Here is a 16511-nt window from a genome sequence, read left to right as displayed (position 1 = left end):
GAGCTCTTTGGGCTCATTTCTTGGACCAGTTCTTAGCGAAGCAGCCACAGCCCCCTTGCTCTCACCTGGAAGGAAACCGGGTAACTAAGAGTTTGGGTGGAGCCAAATGTGGACACCTGGTAGTTAAGGCCTCAAAGTGCCTCAGATCACCGGGCGCTTAGACCAGGGTAACCAGACCTCATTTTATGTTGCATTTATTACCAGGGAGGGTGACAAATAGCTTCCGTTCTAAGCTCAAGAAAGCAAAATGACAAAGGGGCCTGAGGAGGAAAAGAAAATGATCAGAGGCATTAAAGATAATTAGCAGCGGTGTGCTGAATTGTCGAATCATGGTATTGTGCACCTGAAGCAGATCCAACGCTATACGGTCATTTTACTGGAACCACAGATTTTAAAAGTCAAAATAAGAGCAGCTCACGACCACGCTGAGGACCGATGGCAGCCCCCAGTGGCCGCTGTGTCTTCCCTTCCAGTCTATTAACTGCATCAGTGCCGCTCACCATTGCCTTACTAGAGCTCAGCTCATAAGGAGGAGCTTAACAAATAATAGTTGGCATGAACGAATGGACGGGAACTACGTCAGAAATGATCAGTTCAAGAGGAGAATGAGAACTGCTGCCAAATATTGGTCAAGAGCTTGGAGTAGGATGAGTCTAGAATATACTTTATTTATTTAATTGAATGGGTTCCTATAACCAAGTGGCTTCTCTGACGCTAGAAATCCGAGAAGTCAACAGTATAATAAACTTCAGTCTTTCTGTAAGGAAGGTGTAAGACCCTGGGGTTCCTGGGAGGAAGGCCTGCGTTCAACAGAAACAACAGCCTGTTTCCCCGACGGCCTGGATTTCCGCCTGCGCCGTGGGCCACCAGCCGACAGAGGGGGGCGCCGGGCTTTCCAGTCCGGCTTAGTGCGCTTGACCAAAGGTGACGATGACTTAGTGGGCTAAGGTCATGCTCTCCCTGCCTCCCAATCAATAATTTAATGTGACTTATCAGAAACAGAAAGAACTGTTTACTTTAAAACCCTGGATCCCATAAAGGGAGAGGGAAACAACCTAAAACCGACAGAAGCTCAGGGCCGGTGCCCACGGCCGCCCAGCACCGCCCAGCCAGAGTGGGGAGGGTGCAAGGTTCGGTTCAGCGGCCAGAGAAGGACCCGGGCCCCGGGAAGACAGCCACGGGCTGGCAGGTACGTGCCCCCTCCCCGAGCACCGTCCAGCTCCCCTGCGTGAAGCAGGCTGGGCTTTGGGGGGGCCACGGACTCTGAGAAACAGGGCTGTGCGGAGGCCCAGGTGTTTCCAGAACCCCCATTCGGCACCTGAGCAGGTGCCGGGTTAACCGCAGCCGATCTGAGTTTGCCTGGCAGTGATTGTTCTATTTCTTCAGAAAGCCTGAGACCTTCCTGGAGGTTCCAGCGGAGGAAAGGGCAGCAATGGGGTCCGCAGGGGAGAGTTGGGGGCCCAGAGGAGGCCTGGACCTCGGAGGGGCTGTCCATGGAGGCATTTCCTGTTTAATGATGGTCTGATTTAACTATAACACCAAGGCCTTCAAACAGGCCCCCACCAGCAGGATAGTTGGAATTAGGGGGTTTGTTTGGCCAGAAACCCCTCCCCTTCCCGCACTTTGGGGCCAGCTCCCCGTGTCTGTTCTGGAACTTCTGTAATGCCAGGCTCATGGTCGTTCTTCTGTCCAGCGCATTGTTCCCTCCACAGCTTTGAAACCAGCTGGGCGCTTGCGCAGAAACTAAAGGGTTCCTAGGAATCCCAAGCCTCAGGAGCTCTCCTTAAGGAGAGTCTGCTGAGGCCCCAGCTTGCCTGAGAATTTTTCCGATGATCCTTCCCTCACCCCTGCTTGGCGATAAATGTGGGTAATAAATGCAGGCATAAGGAGCTTTCCAGAATTTTTTCTTTGTAGACAGATTGCAATGAAAAAAAAAAAAAGAAATGGGTCTTTGCTCTCTGTTGACAAGAACATTCTATTTTAAAATTTCCATGTGCCTTCAAAATGACAAGGCTCATGTGTATGCTTCTGACTTCCTTTGCCTCTATCTAGACTATAACAGCCTTAAAGAATCAGACTGACGCCTTTAATGCATCTCTTTGAAATGACAGTAAATGTGAATTTGGAATTCAGAAAAAGCATCTCCATTTATCTTTTGCTTTTAAAGACCTGTTTGGGTTTTGTGCCGTTGGGTTAGGTTTGCAGCGAGGTGACACTTCACAGATCCTGGAAGCACTCAGTCCTCTGGGCTTGGCCCTAGAACACTCTCAGCCCCCAGGAGACAAAACCTGAAAGCAAAGGCAAGCTGCTGGTGCCCAGACCTGTTGTGAGAAAGAATGGGGGTTTCTGTGGGCTCTCTGGTACTTTAGAACCTAAGACCATTTGCAAGGAGCTGCAGAGCACACAGAATAGCTACAGGTGGATGCATTTGCTAGAGGGTTGAGCTTGCAATGGCCTCCTCCTTAATGAACTCTCCCTCCCTGTTTATGAAAAGAAATCCATCCCATTAAAAAGGGAGCAAAGGGGCGCCTGGGTGGCTTAGTCAGTTAAGCGTCCAGCTTCGGCTCAAGTCAGGATCTCGTGGTTCGTGGGTTGGAGCCCCGCATTGGGCTCTGTGCTGACAGCTCAGAGTCTGGAGCCTGTTTCCGATTCTGTGTCTTCCTCTCTCTGACCCTCCCCCGCTCACGCTGACTCGCTCTCTCAAAAATAAATAAAACATAAAAAAAAATTTTAAAAAGGGAGCAAATCTAGGCCAGCCTGTGTCTCATGCCCACAGGCTCAGTGGGAAAACTTTATTCTGAATGGACCAAAGCAACTAAAAATGCCTAGAGATTCAGTCCAGGTTGGGATGGTGAGGGACAGGAGATGGGGATACCGCACAGAAATTTAGTTTTAATAGACAGCCATTTAGGAATGCCTCGCACTTGACCTCTCTCCGGAAGTAAGGCAGAGGATCCCTCTGGGCCTTTTATTTTTAAATTTTTGATGCTTTTTATTTATTTTCGAGAAAGAGGAGAGGGACAGAGAGACAGAGAGCACGAGTTGGGGAAGGGCAGAGAGAGCCGGAGACACAGAATCCGAAGCAGGATCCTGGCTCTGAGCTGTCAGCACAGAACCCAATGTGGGGCTCGTACCCACGAACCTTGAGATCATGACCTGAGCTGAAGTCAGATGCTTCACTGACAGGGCCACCCAGGTGGCACCCTCAAGGTCTTTTAATAAAGCTGCAGAAAACTGTGCTGGCAATTGTACACATTACCCTGAATAACATCTAACGTCTTTGCCTCCTGCCTTACTTTTTTTTTTTTTTTTTTTTGCAGGAAGTAACAGGTGTAATTATTTCCCAGCCAGCTTCTAAACTTCCTGTTCTTTATTGACCAGTACTGTTCAAGTGCGGTTGTTAAACTTGAAAATACTAGACAAAAGATTTTTTTCAAGCTGCCCCATAAGAAATGTCTTTGACATTAAAAAAAAAAAATAGATCCAAGTAAATCCTGGCATTGACCACTTCGATTTTTTTTTAATTAGTGGCGTATTACTGAATGGCATTTGAAAAAAACTGAAAAAAAAACCCCACTCTACTTGCTGGTTTACACTGCTTTACCAATTGACATTTTAACCTCTTCTAGGGAAACAAAGAAATAATGAAAGATGAGGGCCATTCCAACTGTTTAAAAATTGTTCACAAGGCTGTGAACAGAATAGGCATAATACATATTTGTTGATGGGTGCAATAAGACAATAAAAGTATTGTTCTGCATAATAAAGCATTTCACTAATAATTTGCTAGGAAATTAGCCTGAGGTTCATCGCTCTGCATGGCACTAACTTTGAAAGCTTGTCCCCAAAGAACTGTAAGCTCTAACCTCCCAATTTCAGAAGAATGTTTTGCAAGAAGGAATTTTTATTATGGAATCCACCAAAAAAAAAAAAAAAAGAAAGAAAGAAAAGAAAAGAAAAAAGAAACAAACGATTTACAAAATTGTGTAAATACCAATTATTTTTCTTATTATGGAAGTGCTACATTCATTGCAGAAATTAACAAATTCAGAGATGCAAAGGGGGGTGGGGAACCAAACTATAATTCTACCACTCAGAGATAACAATGGTTAATATTTGACGTTTTTCCCACAGGCGTATATGCACTTTTCACAGAAGGGAGCTCCTATTGTGGATGCAGTTTTGTAAACATTTTCTTCATTCAATAAAACACTTTTTTTTTTAACACTGTGTAAGTCTATATAACGGTCTCATGGAGGAGAACATTGGAATAGGTTAGACTTTCTTGCTAAAGCAAGCTCAAATTGCATCAGACAACTTTGATCATCTGTCAATAAAACACTTTGAGTCTCTTTCCAAGTCAACAACCATTTTTCTACAATGTCACCTTCAATGACTAGATTATATTATAAATATATTACTCTTTTCCTATCATTGGCCCTTTGGGTTGTTTGCAATTTTTGCTGTTATAATCAGTGCCTCCATGGACAACCGTAGAGGTGAATCTGTATACAGGTTGGCAGAAAAGAAAATCTTTTCTACAAATTCAAGGGTGATTCCTTGAGATAAATTTCTTGGACCAAAGAAATAGAGGTTTTGGTAAACAGAAAAGAGTTTGGTAGACTTTCCCTGAAATGCGTTAACTTCCTCCTCTCTTCTTCCCTGTTTACTCTTGCTTCCTGTTTGTTTTTTGCAGACTGTTGAGACACTCAGGCATCCAGAGACCTGCTGGGGACGTGGAGGCTCGCTCAGACCCTGTTGTAACATCCTGAGAGGTAAAATGGGTCCAAGCCTTTGCCTGATGGAGAGTTCTCCAAGCATGGAAACCTTTCTAACCAGTGAATTGTTCACCTTCCAGTGCCTCTTCCCAGTTGAGGCCAGGATCTTTCTGGAGTCTCTTCTCATGGTCAGCAACACCCATGAGAGACCAGGAAGTGGGGGTGTCCGTTCTAAGTCCCTCAGGAAAAGACAAAGCAGATGGGCCTGGCTCTGGGGAAAAACCAGAGATAGATCATGACAAGAATGTGTCCACCATGGCTGTGCCCAGAGTGCCAAGAGTTGGCGTGACTGGGGCCGTCTGGAATTCTAGAGTTTGTATTCAGTATGAGTCATGGCAAAGCCATCTGAAGAGAGTGGGTCTACCAATGGGCCACATGGCACATTCCTGCTGCCTTGCAGGTGACCCGCACCCTGTCAGGGCAAGTGAGCGTCTCGGACCGGAACCAGAGAGGGTCAGTCGCTTCATAGGAGTATTAAGCAAACCAACAGTCAAAAAGGTAAGGGGGATTAGAGCAGGTTCAACATCCAATCCCAGGGAGGCTGAGACTTTTGTGATGTGCTAATAACCTAGAATCAACATTCTGGGTTGAAGAGGTTGATTTCATGGTCTGCATATGAATAAGAGCCATTTTTACTAAAAAATACAAAAGGGTGCATATTCAGTTATTTAGAAAGGAGACAGTTTGTTTTTTAATATATATATTTTTAATGTTTTATTTATTTTTGAGAGACAGAGAGAGACTGCGAGAGCAGGGGAGGGTCAGAGAGAGAGGAAGACACAGAATCTGAAGCAGGCTCCAGGCTCTGAGCTACCTGCCAGCACAGAACCTGATGCAGGGCTCGAACCCATGAACCGTGAGATCATGACCTGAGCCGAAGCTGGACGCTTAACTGACTGAGCTACCCAGGCGCCCCAAAAAGGAGCCAGTTTTATGGCCAAAGCAAGGCTCTGGCCAAATGGTAACCACTCAGTTATCCTGGGGGAAAAAATAAACTGGCCCCCAACCGTTGCCTTTCCTAGCATTTGGGGGAAAATAAAGGACTGGGTAAAATGATTTATTTCCTCTTATTCTCCATCATGGGCAGGAGTTCAAATAGCAGTTAGAAACCATTTTTAACAGGAAGCCCAGGAAAACAGAGGCATTTATTCATAGGAGGCTCCCTTCTGCTAGAAAATGAGTATTATGAACAAAACACTGAAGAGTTTCCACCCTCTCCTTCCCTCCCCTCATCTCCCACCCACTGCCACGGTGGAAAAGGACTGTGGCGAATAAGCTTTAAAGTCTGAGCACCACTGGATGCCTTAGTATCCAATATACATATGTTCCTGAGAGTAAATTACAGCGCATTCAAAGGCTATATCCCCATGCAAAATAATGTTAATCTTCTTAGACTGCAGGATTTACGGACAATGGGTGGGGATAGATGAGGAGGTAAGAGTCCAAGAGGACCCACTGATCTGGTTGTATTATTACAGTTTTTAATGTGGTCTTGCACAGAGTCTTTGTTTCCTACAAACAGTTGCCTCTAGGGATCCTTTCTCTCTTAAAATTTTCTCTTAGAAAATTGATGCAAATGGATTTCCCATCCATTTCCATGGGATGTTTTATTTGTGTTGGTGGGAGGCCTTTGTGGGGGTGGGAACCAGACACAAGACAGTGGGACCCTTTGTTTGCTCAACGGTTCCGGACACGGAAGCCTGACTTCTTTTGCTTTCTGTTGCTCCAGACGTGCCCCGCTCGTGATCTCTGTTTTCTCTGCTCAGGTCACTCTATAGAAATGGCAGCGATGGTGATCAGTGGCCCTGGTGGAACGTGGAGGTGACGCTAACACCTTCACGGCTACGGATTTTCCTTAGCAGAGCTGTGGAGTGTGACAATGGTGTTTGTGTCCAAACTATCAAACGCCATTATCACACTAAATAGCTACTGTTAGGCAATCCTTCCGCTCAATAAATGCCTTGGCATCTGTTTGGTATGAGCAAGAAGGCCCGTCTCCTAGTGGTGTGTGTGCCCAGGCCAGAAGCACTGAGTAAATTCAGACTCATTTGTGCTCATAACCGATATGTCATCCGAACTTTGCCGCTCACATGCTGTTGTTCAATACTTGAGCTGATGGTGAGTTCTCTTGTTTTCCGGAGTCAATAAACAATATGGTGGTGTTCCCAGAACCCCCAGCACAGGGCAGGCATGTGGAAATCATTCAACCCGTGCTTATTGAGTTGACTAGTTAGGGAAGTGTGAGATGCAGAAACAGTAAGTGGATTAAATCTAGGATATATAAACCAGAGGATTATAGGAGCGGCATTAAGGTATGTGGGTCCTCACTTTTCATCACAAACAAGCAATCTTTCTAATAAACTTTCACAGGGCTTCACTGACCTTTCAGAAACTCTAGGACATGTTTGATTTCTACTGATTTTAACCACGTATGAGGCTGATTCCCTAATTCGTATGCGAGGCTCATTTTCCTTAGGTGCCAATGAATTACCGTCAGGAAATTGCACATGAACGACATTTGAGTTACCGTTTCAAATTTGAACATTTTAAACACTAACATTCTTTCGTCTCTTCTTCTGGAAAGAGCACTAATTGAAGGAGTGGTGGTAGAGGGCTCTGTGTTACACAACTCACCCCCATGCACACTATTTCGTCCAATCCCTGCAACACAAGGCAAAGACGACAGGCTTGGAGTTCCTTCCACAGATGACAAGCCGAGTCTGAGCATAGCCCTGGAGTTTTCTAGAAAGGCAACGGCAGCTCAGCACGGGTCTCCTGAATCCAAAGTTCTGTCCTTTACCTGTGGCCTTCGTCCGTGTCCTCCTTATTTCACAGAACGTCCTGCTTCAGAGCCCAGGCTGGGAAGAAGCTGGTCCTCTGTCTGCTTTGTCAAGGGTCTCTGAGGGGGAGCCGGTCAACTGAGAGATGACCCATATGACAGTGTTTCTTGTCAGTGTTCATAATGCAGAGAAAGTCAAATACAGCAAAACACCATCATCACGAAGTGGAAGGGAGGGACCATCTCAGGGGTAGTGTCGGGGTTCCAAAGTGGGTGGCCGAACTGCCCAGTCGTGGAGTGACCTGGCCAACTGATGTAGCACTCCCTGGCGCCAGGTTTCGGGCTGTGGGCCATTCCCAAGCTCAGGGACAACACAGAGATGGCCTCAGGCATTCCTGTCCCTCATTCCCACTTGCCCCTAGATTTTGTTCAGAAAATTAAACAGGAAGCAAACGGAAGGTCATTCTATATCTTTTCTCCTAGGTTGGCTCATAACTGGCTCATTATGGTTCCTGCCTGGGTTAGTTCTGCATCTGAGATTGGGGACCCATTTCCTATAGACCTCTGAGGGGCACACAAAAGGCAAACCACTCCCCATTTTTTTTAAGTTTATTTATTTCTTAGAGAAAGAGCTTGAGTGCATGAGCAGGGGAGAGGCAGAGAGAGAGGGAGGGAAAGAGAGAGAATCCCATGCACTGTCAGCTCAGAGCCTGACCTGGGGCTGGATCGCAGGAAGAGTGAGATCATGACCTGGTCTCAGTTGAGTCAGACCGTTAACTGACTGAGCCCCGTAGGTGCCCCCCACCATTTGAGAGCCCCGTCTCTTCCCGCACCGCTGCCCCAAATCTCTGATGGTGGCATCCTTCTCCGGCCCTGCTCTCATGCCCCCTACTGCCCACGACGTGATTCCTGCCAGTGTTCTCCAATAAAGCCTTGCTGGGGACACTTCCTAACTCCCAGGACAGTCTGTGAGAGGACAAGGTCCGCGTGGACATCCAGATAAGGTCACGCTCGAGCTGAGGGGCCGCAGAGCACCCAGGGGGCTGCCCCAAGAGGTCTCCTTCCCCGGGACACAGGCCTTACCTTGCGCTCTGAACCATGCCAGTGAGGTTCAACTCAGTCTGACATGGCCTGCAAACGCGACAGTGGCCACATAGAGTCTGTCCAATGTCTCATCCATCCCCAGAGGAAGTTTTGTAAACTGGCTGCTCTATGCATATTTCCCCCTGAACTCTTCTTCAATCTGTATTTTCCACTTGGGGTATTTTTTAAATCCTAAGATACTAGGATGCTAAACTGGACACCAGTTTAGGTTTTGTTCCAATGAGGACATTGAAGCTCAGAATGGTTAAGGGACGTGTCCGAGGCCATTCAACTAGGCCGTGGGTGAGCTGGACCAGGCTTTGCCACTTCATTCCTGTAGTGGCCTGGGCTGCTGCCCACTGAGAATAAGCAGAGAGGGAGGTCAAGCAGTCCTTGCCAAAGGAGGGATCGGAGTCCATGGAAAGTCCGCTTTCCTTTTATTCATCTGAGAACCGTCTCCTTCAGGTTTCAAAGGGACACTCCGTAGTGTGGTAGTCTAGAATACGGTGGATGGGGCACCTGGGTGGCTCATTCGGTTAAGCGTCTGGCTTCGGCTCAGGTCATGATCTCACAGTTCGTGGGTTTGAGTCCCGCATCGGGCTCTGTGCTGACAGCTAGCTCAGAGCCTGGAACCTGCTTTGGATTCCGTGTCTCGCTCTCTGACCCTCCCCTGTTTGCACTGTCTCTCTCTATCAAAAATAAATAAAAAACAAAAAATAAAATAAAAATAGAATACGGAGGATGGGTGCACCTTCATGCCCCGCCCCCCACATCATCTGCCATGCCCTGGAAAGACACAGGTGGACTGGTTACTCTGTGTCTAGTGACGTACTGATCTCTGGGGACACCCAGGAGGCTGGGTCCCTTCTTTGCTCTCATTCTAGGAGGCGGACAGTGGTCTAAACAAAGACCTTTAGGTCTCAGTGGACTAGACACCATTCCAGAACCACAGACAGGTCATTCAAGCGAACAGGGCCTTCATTTCTTTTAGGATGAAGACATGCTGGATCTTGGACATTATAATCTTTTTTGGAAAATAATCACTCATCTTTATTTTGACAATACAGTGGCCCACAGGCTACGGATACGGGGCACTCTGTCATGCCAGGTGGCTGTGCTGCTAGTAAAGATCTTCGACTTTGACTTCGCCACCGGGTGGCATGGCCAACAGCACAGGGAGAGCTGACAGGGCCCTAGCAGAGGTCAGGGGCTGGGGTAGAGCACTTTTCAAATGTGGGTGTGAAGAACTTGTATTTCTCACAGGACCTGGGTAGGCTGTGAGCTGGTCATCTGTCACAGTGTGGTCAGCGTTCATTAGTCTGCTTCCTCCGTTGTCCCCCACTTCCCTGTCACAGAAAGCCTCGTCCCCAGCCCACTGCAGAATGCCCACTGCCTCAGTCTCCCCTCCCTTGGGACAGGCTTGAGGAAACCGTTGGGTACAAATCCGCGTTTTCCTCTATATGATATCCAGGTTTCCTTCCAAGCTCCCAGAAGGAAAAGGAAAGGTGCCCAAACACATCCAGGTTTACAAAAAAGCAGATGGCCTCCGAAAGTTCCAAAGGGCTTGGGGATAAGCCTGCTTTAGAGGGCAGGGTCACCATATGCTGGCCTGTAAAAAAGATGGATGTAAACAAATGTATCCTGTGCTGGGAGCACTCAGACGCTGTGCGTGGGATGCGGACTAGTAAGACACTCATTCACTCGCTCATTCAAGCAACGTTCGGCCCTGTGTTCTTCCTATGCGTCTGGTGTCACGCTAGTCGCTGAGAATTTAAAAATAAGATGTTTCCAGGGCACTTGGGTGGCTCAGTTGGTTAAGCATCTGACTTTGGCTCAGGTCACGATCTTGCTGTTTGTGGTTTGAGCCCCGCGTCCGGCTCTGTGCTGACAGCTCAGAGCCTGGAGCCTGCTTTGGATTCTGTGTCCCCCCCCCCTTCTCTGCCCCTCCCCTACTCATGCTCTGTTTCTCTCTGTCTCAATAATAAATAAACATAAAAAATTAAAAATAGGATGCTTCCTCCAAAATACAGTGTTGGCAACTTTGTGAGGACACAGACAGGCAAATGGGTAATAGCAGTCCTGAGCCTCAGTCTTTGAAGTAGGTGTGGGGTGTCAGGGGTCCTCTAGGAAGGAAATGGCACCTGTGGTACGTGAGAAAGCCCAAGCCAGGAGGGGCCGAGCTCTCCAGTGCGGGAACACACGGGTGCTCCAGACGGCCCCCCAGTTAAAGAGAGATTTGTGGGCGCCTGGGTGGCTTGGTCAGTGAAGCGTCCAGCTTCCGCTCATGTCATGATCTCACAGTTCGTGGGTTTGAGCCCCGCGTTGGGCTCTGTGCTGCCAGCTCAGAGCCTGGAGCCTGCTTCAGATTCTGTGTCTCCCTCTCTCTCTGACCCTCCCCAGCTCACGCTGTCTCTTGCTCTCAAAAAAATAAATAAATAAATAAATAAATAATAAATAAAACATGAGAAAAAAAATTAAAAATAAAAAGAGAGATTTGTGCCTCGGTCAGTGAGGAAGAGAAGATTTCACCATGACAAGTTTCCACCTTGAGTCACCTTCAACTTTCCAAATCATTCCCCGGAAATCCCCTCCCTGCTCCAGAGAGCAATTGAACCATGAACCTGGAATTCCTTTGGTGGGGATTTTCCCCTCTCAGAAGTGCAGGCATCCATCCATGAAAAAAGACCACCTTTTAAATGAAAGCAGCACGTCATACTATTTGGCGAGGGAGGGGGGCAGGTGCATGTGCGAGTAGGTATGTTTGTAGACACGCGTTTGTGAAGAATGTTAACTTCTCCAATAAGCTGGGCCAAATGCCTTTAAACCCTCATTCAATTGGGACTTTTTTTTTTTTTTGAATCAGGGAAAAGCCAGGGCTGTCCTCTCCAACTTGGATTGAAGTGAGCCCCCTCCTGTTGACCACCCCCTTGAACCCTGGGATACTGCCCCCTGGTGGTAGGATATGCCCCTGCACTCATAACGCGGTGGTTCCAACTTGACTCCATTCAGAACTTCCCATGACTACACAATTCCGCTTTAATTTTGAAAATCAGTTTTCAAAGCCTTGAAGGGGAGGGAGAGAGAAGTGGAAGACACTGTTCTATCGAGTGTCCGCTGGCCTGGTAAATAGACCAGACAAGAACTAATCTTGTTCTACCTAGAGAACAAGTCCCTTCCTTTTCACTTTTCTGGCACATTTAGTCCAGACAAAAGCTAATTACAGCCCTTCCTGTTTCTTAAGGCTGCCTGTCGTCTGAGCAGCACGTCTTCTCTTGCTTTTCCACTTGGCTTCCAATTCCAACTGGGTGCAAAGAAGTCAGAGATTATCTCGCACTATTTGGACTCGCGGAGGCTCCCGCTGAGCACTAGCCGCCCACACCTGAGACCTGGGTCTCTCCTACATCTCTGGTGAGCGCGGGCTAGCTCAGCAATGAGAGTGAGTGATTATGCGGGATTGGGTAAAACAGGGAAAGGGCTGCTCTTTGTGACCCCAAAGGAGGCGGTGACCGATAACTACCCCAAATGTAGGTGGTGCGTTAGAAAATTTTGATTGCAAGAAGCTATTTTTTTCCTAGATTATCCCAAGCAATTCATTCCTACAGCTGTGTTTCTAAAGTACCTGCTATATACAAATAAGGCACTGAGGGGCAAAAGTTTTTTGGAAAGGGCCACACAGCAGTAAAGGGACAGGAAATCACACAGTCGCTCCCAGTCACCAGGTTAGGCCTCGGAGAAAGTGGCAGCTAGTGAGGATTCGTGAGTGTTCCAGAGACTGGGGTGCCTGGTCACCCCCAAGGCTCTAGAGATAAATTAAGCCTCTGGGGCGCCTGGGTGGCTCAGATGGTTAAGCGTCCAACTGGAGCTCAGGTCATGATCTTGTGGTCTGTGAGTTCGAGCCCTGCATTGGGCTCTGTGCCGACAGCTCAGAGCCTGGAGCCTGCTTCAGAGTCTGTGTCTCCCTCTCTCTCTGCCCCTCCCTGAATTATTCTCTCTTTCTCTTTCTCTCTCTCTCTCTCTCTCTCTCTCTCTCTCTCAAAAATAAATAAACATTAAAAACAGTTTAGAAGTAAATTAAGCCTCTACCATTAAGGTGATTCATTTGTTCCCTTTTTCTGTTCTCCCTGCTATCATATCTCTGTCCACCCGTACCTACAGTTTCTGCTGACCTGTAATGACTTTGTCATATCTTCTGCTGATTCTGGGGTCTCAATGGCTCCTGCTACTTACCAGCCTCCACTTGCCTGCCACCCTTGGTGTCGTTTCAGTTTCTCTATGTGCCACAAAGTGACTTCTCCCTCCCTGTAGCTCCAGTTTGGATCCCTGGGCCACAGAACTGATTGACTCAGTTAAGCTGTTAAGCTGCGTGTTCTCCTTGGGGTGGAGCTTTCCCCCTGAGCCTCGACAGGCTGCTGGTCAGCCTTTGGGGCAGGACCAAACAAAGCGGGTATGTACTGGGGAGTCTAATGCAGGAATTAATATGTAGAATTGACTCTGAGCAGGAGCTATCCATTCTCCAGATGGAAAGGTAGGGGACGAGTTCTCAGGGAAGGGAATTGACATGTGTTAAGTCCAAGGGAGACAGAGTTTGGAACAGCCAAAGGATGTGACGCTGACTGATGTGGTGGGAGCGTGACGAGGAAGCCAGAGATTAGGTTAGAGAGGGGCCGGGGGCGGCGGGGGGGTGGGGGGGGGGTGGCGTCCTTGGCAGCAGTAAGGAGGAGGGACAGGTGAGGAGGGCAGGCGTGATGGTCACCACTACTTCATGGTTGTGCAAATTGCTGATGGGTCATCAAGACCAGGGGACAGGGCGCCTGGTTGGCTCAGTCAGTTAAGCGCCCTACTTCGGCTCAGGTCATGATCTCACGGTTTCTGAGTTTGAGCCCCACGTCGGGCTCTGTGCTGATGGCTCAGAGCCTGGAGCCTGCTTCCGATTCTGTGTCTTCCCCTCTCTCTGCCCTTCCCCTGCTCATGTTCTCTCTCTGTTTCTCAATAATAAATAAACATTAACAAAAAAAAAAAGATGAGGGGTTGACTATCTGCAGACTATGGATCCAAATTCGTACAGCTGCCTGCTTTTATAGGAACTAAGCATGACTTTTGTAGTTTCAATTATTGAAAAAAGTCAAAGAAGAATACTATTTCGTGACATGTGGAATTTATATGCAGTTCAAATTTCAGTGTCCATAAATAAAGTTTTTTTGGAATTTGCAACCATTCCCATTTGCCCAGACTACCCCAGTTTGGCACTGACCATCTTAGTTCCAAGGGAATCAGGACAGTCGTCCCCTGGACCGCAGCCAGGCTCACTCATTTACATATTGTCTATGGCTGCTTTCATGCTCCAGTGACAAATTTGAATAGTTACGACAGAGGCCATATGGTTCAAAAAGCCTAAACTATTTCTGTCTGGCCATTTATAGAAAAGTTTGCTGACCTCTGATCAAGACCAATGAAAAAGTAGATCATTTATCTGATAAGGCAAGGGAACATAACGGATTGTTATTTTCATGAGCGTGTTGGCTCTGCCTATTTATTTTCTCCATCAGAAACTGATTCATTTTTAAAACCTAAATGAGATCATGTCATCTCCCACTCAAGGTCCTTCAGTGGCTTCCCATCCTACTGGGAATAAGATCTCCTACATCCTTCTCAGACAGACCTCGTCTTTTTTCTTCCCTTCCTCTTGCTCATTCCACACCATTTCTACCCCCTTACTGTTCCCCAAATATGCCAAATGTAATCCTGCCTCAGGACCTTTGCACGTACTGCTCCCTCTATCCAGACTCTGTCTCTCAGATACATGCGTACCTCGTTCCTTCACCTCATTTCCTGTTTCAATTCAAAGTTGTTTTTTAGTGTGTAGCTTTTTCCTTTAGCATAACACTCTTTACTTCCTCACATTATTTATTTATGATCTATGTCTATACTAGAAGGTCTGGCTCATGGGAACAGTGACCTTGCTCTCTCCTTGCTCACAGAACAGTGCTGACACCATGGTGGGATTGTGGTAAATATTTGTTAGATAAATAAGTGGTTGGTAAAGCTAAGAATCGTATGCATGGGGGCTCAGGTCATGATCCCACAGCTGGTGAGACGGAGCCCTGTATTGGACTCTGCCCTGACAGTCTGGAGCCTGCTTGGGATTCTCTACCTCTCTCTCTGCCCCTCCCCCACTCATGCACGTGTGTGCACATGCGCTCTCTATCTCTTTCTCAAAATAAATAAACTAAAAAAAATTTTTATGCATATCTCCAGGGCCGTGTCCCCATTCATTGGCCCATGTTTCCACTAATCAATATTTTGTTTTAGCCAATATTGGTCCAGCTACAACGACATAGCCGCCTGTCTCTGGCATCCACTGGCCTCTATTCCTGCCAAACACCTTGTATTTAATCATCTGAACATCTGCTCTGTGGCTGTCCCGTGCCAGATGCCACCCTGAAATGCTGCCGTTTCTCGAGTCCTAAGGATGGATCCCGGGCCCAGCGGTGGGATCCAGGGGATTCTTCTACCCGTGAGGCTGACAATGACATTTGATGCATAGACGCACTTTGCTAGGATGGGCTGTTATCTGATGGTCAAGGGCGTCTTCCGCCCTCCAAGGCTGAGGGGCTTGGATGTGAAGCCACGGGAGTCCGTCTGGTTCGCTGGGAGCCCCGCTGCCTCTGTGACCGGCCCCCCTGCAGGGCGCCCTCCGTGCGCTGGGGATCGATGCTCATGCTCTTAGTCCTCAAGCTGGTTCCGCTGGGATTCTCTCTGCTTCTGGAAGCTTCCTCCCTTCTGCCACAGTCTGGAACATGGTGAACAAATCACCGGCCTCCGGGGCACAGAAAGTGCTTGACCGAGCCTCCTGGGCGGCCTCAGCAGCAAAACCCTCCTGGGAAGAGCCCCGCCAGGGGCTGGCAGAACTGCTGAAAATGCACCTGAGGCCGGATGTACATCTTCTGTCGAGTGTCTGTGCCGCGGGATTTGTGTCCTGGTCCTGCCAAGGTTCCCTGCTCATCCCGGCTGCGGACAGGAGGCACCACGGGGCAGCGGCGGGCACAGGGCAGCTGGCACGAGGGCGCCTCGGCTCCTCCGCCCTGTCCCCAGACGCCAGGCTGTGTCCCCAAACGCCAGGGTTTCCCTTTCCAGGAGGAGGAGCGTCCAAGCAGCCCCCCACCGGGCACCAGCTAGCCGGGCCAGCACTGCTGGGCACACGGTGTCCTCCACATTCCGGGCCTCAGAAGGGAAGCGCGTCCCCAGCGTGGCTCCGACTCCGCAGAGGCAGACATTGGGGCTGGAGAATTCCTTGTTCCTGGCAGCTGTCCTGAGCACCCTGGGTGTTTAGCTGGATGGTGGGAATTCTCCCTGTTGTGACAACCCAAAACCCTCCAGACATGGACAAATACCCCATGGGGCCAAAATCCCACCCAGCTGAGAACCACTGTCCCAAGCTGGGGAACCTCCGGGCTGAGGACTGGGGGACGAGCGGTTGGGGAGGACAGTGGGTGCAGAGGGGCTGTTGGCAAGACCAATCTTGCAGTCAGTCAAGTAACAGCGAATGGCCCACACAGGGAAGTGTTCGGTGGTGGGTGAGCAGGAGAGAAGCAAGGACAGAGTTAGGCTTGGAGTCAGAGAACACGAGGATGGTCAGGACCTATGCTTGGGGGGAGGGGTGAACAGAGGGCAGGTTGGAGCCTGGCAGGGACGTCTTCAGGTCACAAGGGACACACCGGGGCCTCTGTCTGCTTTGGCTTCAGCTGGGACCAGCCCAACATGCAGAAACAATACTTACTGAGTACCCACAGGTGCTGGCCCAGGGATGTGGAGAGAAGACCTGTTTCTGTCTTTAGGAGAATGGAAAGTCAACGAAGCCATTGTACCCAAGT

General features: G+C 48.5%; 1 long non-coding RNA gene and 1 other non-coding gene across 2 annotated transcripts; one reads left to right on the top strand and one right to left on the bottom strand.

Moving 5' to 3' along the window:
* The first annotated feature begins 1087 nt into the window (after window positions 1–1087).
* On the top strand, window positions 1088–6956 carry LOC115277560. The gene is made up of 4 exons (XR_003902417.1): window positions 1088–1189; window positions 4697–4775; window positions 5179–5276; window positions 6545–6956. It is a non-coding gene; the product is annotated as an uncharacterized LOC115277560 (long non-coding RNA).
* Window positions 4227–4344, bottom strand: LOC115278578. Its single transcript, XR_003902981.1, has one exon. It is a non-coding gene; the product is annotated as a small nucleolar RNA SNORA28 (small nucleolar RNA).
* Window positions 6957–16511: the final 9555 nt, after the last annotated feature.

Source organism: Suricata suricatta, chromosome 14 (genome assembly GCF_006229205.1).
Source record: "Suricata suricatta isolate VVHF042 chromosome 14, meerkat_22Aug2017_6uvM2_HiC, whole genome shotgun sequence".
NCBI lineage: Eukaryota > Metazoa > Chordata > Mammalia > Carnivora > Herpestidae > Suricata > Suricata suricatta.
The sequence above is the reverse complement of the archived record's forward strand: the minus strand, read 5'-3'. Positions and strand labels throughout refer to the sequence as shown.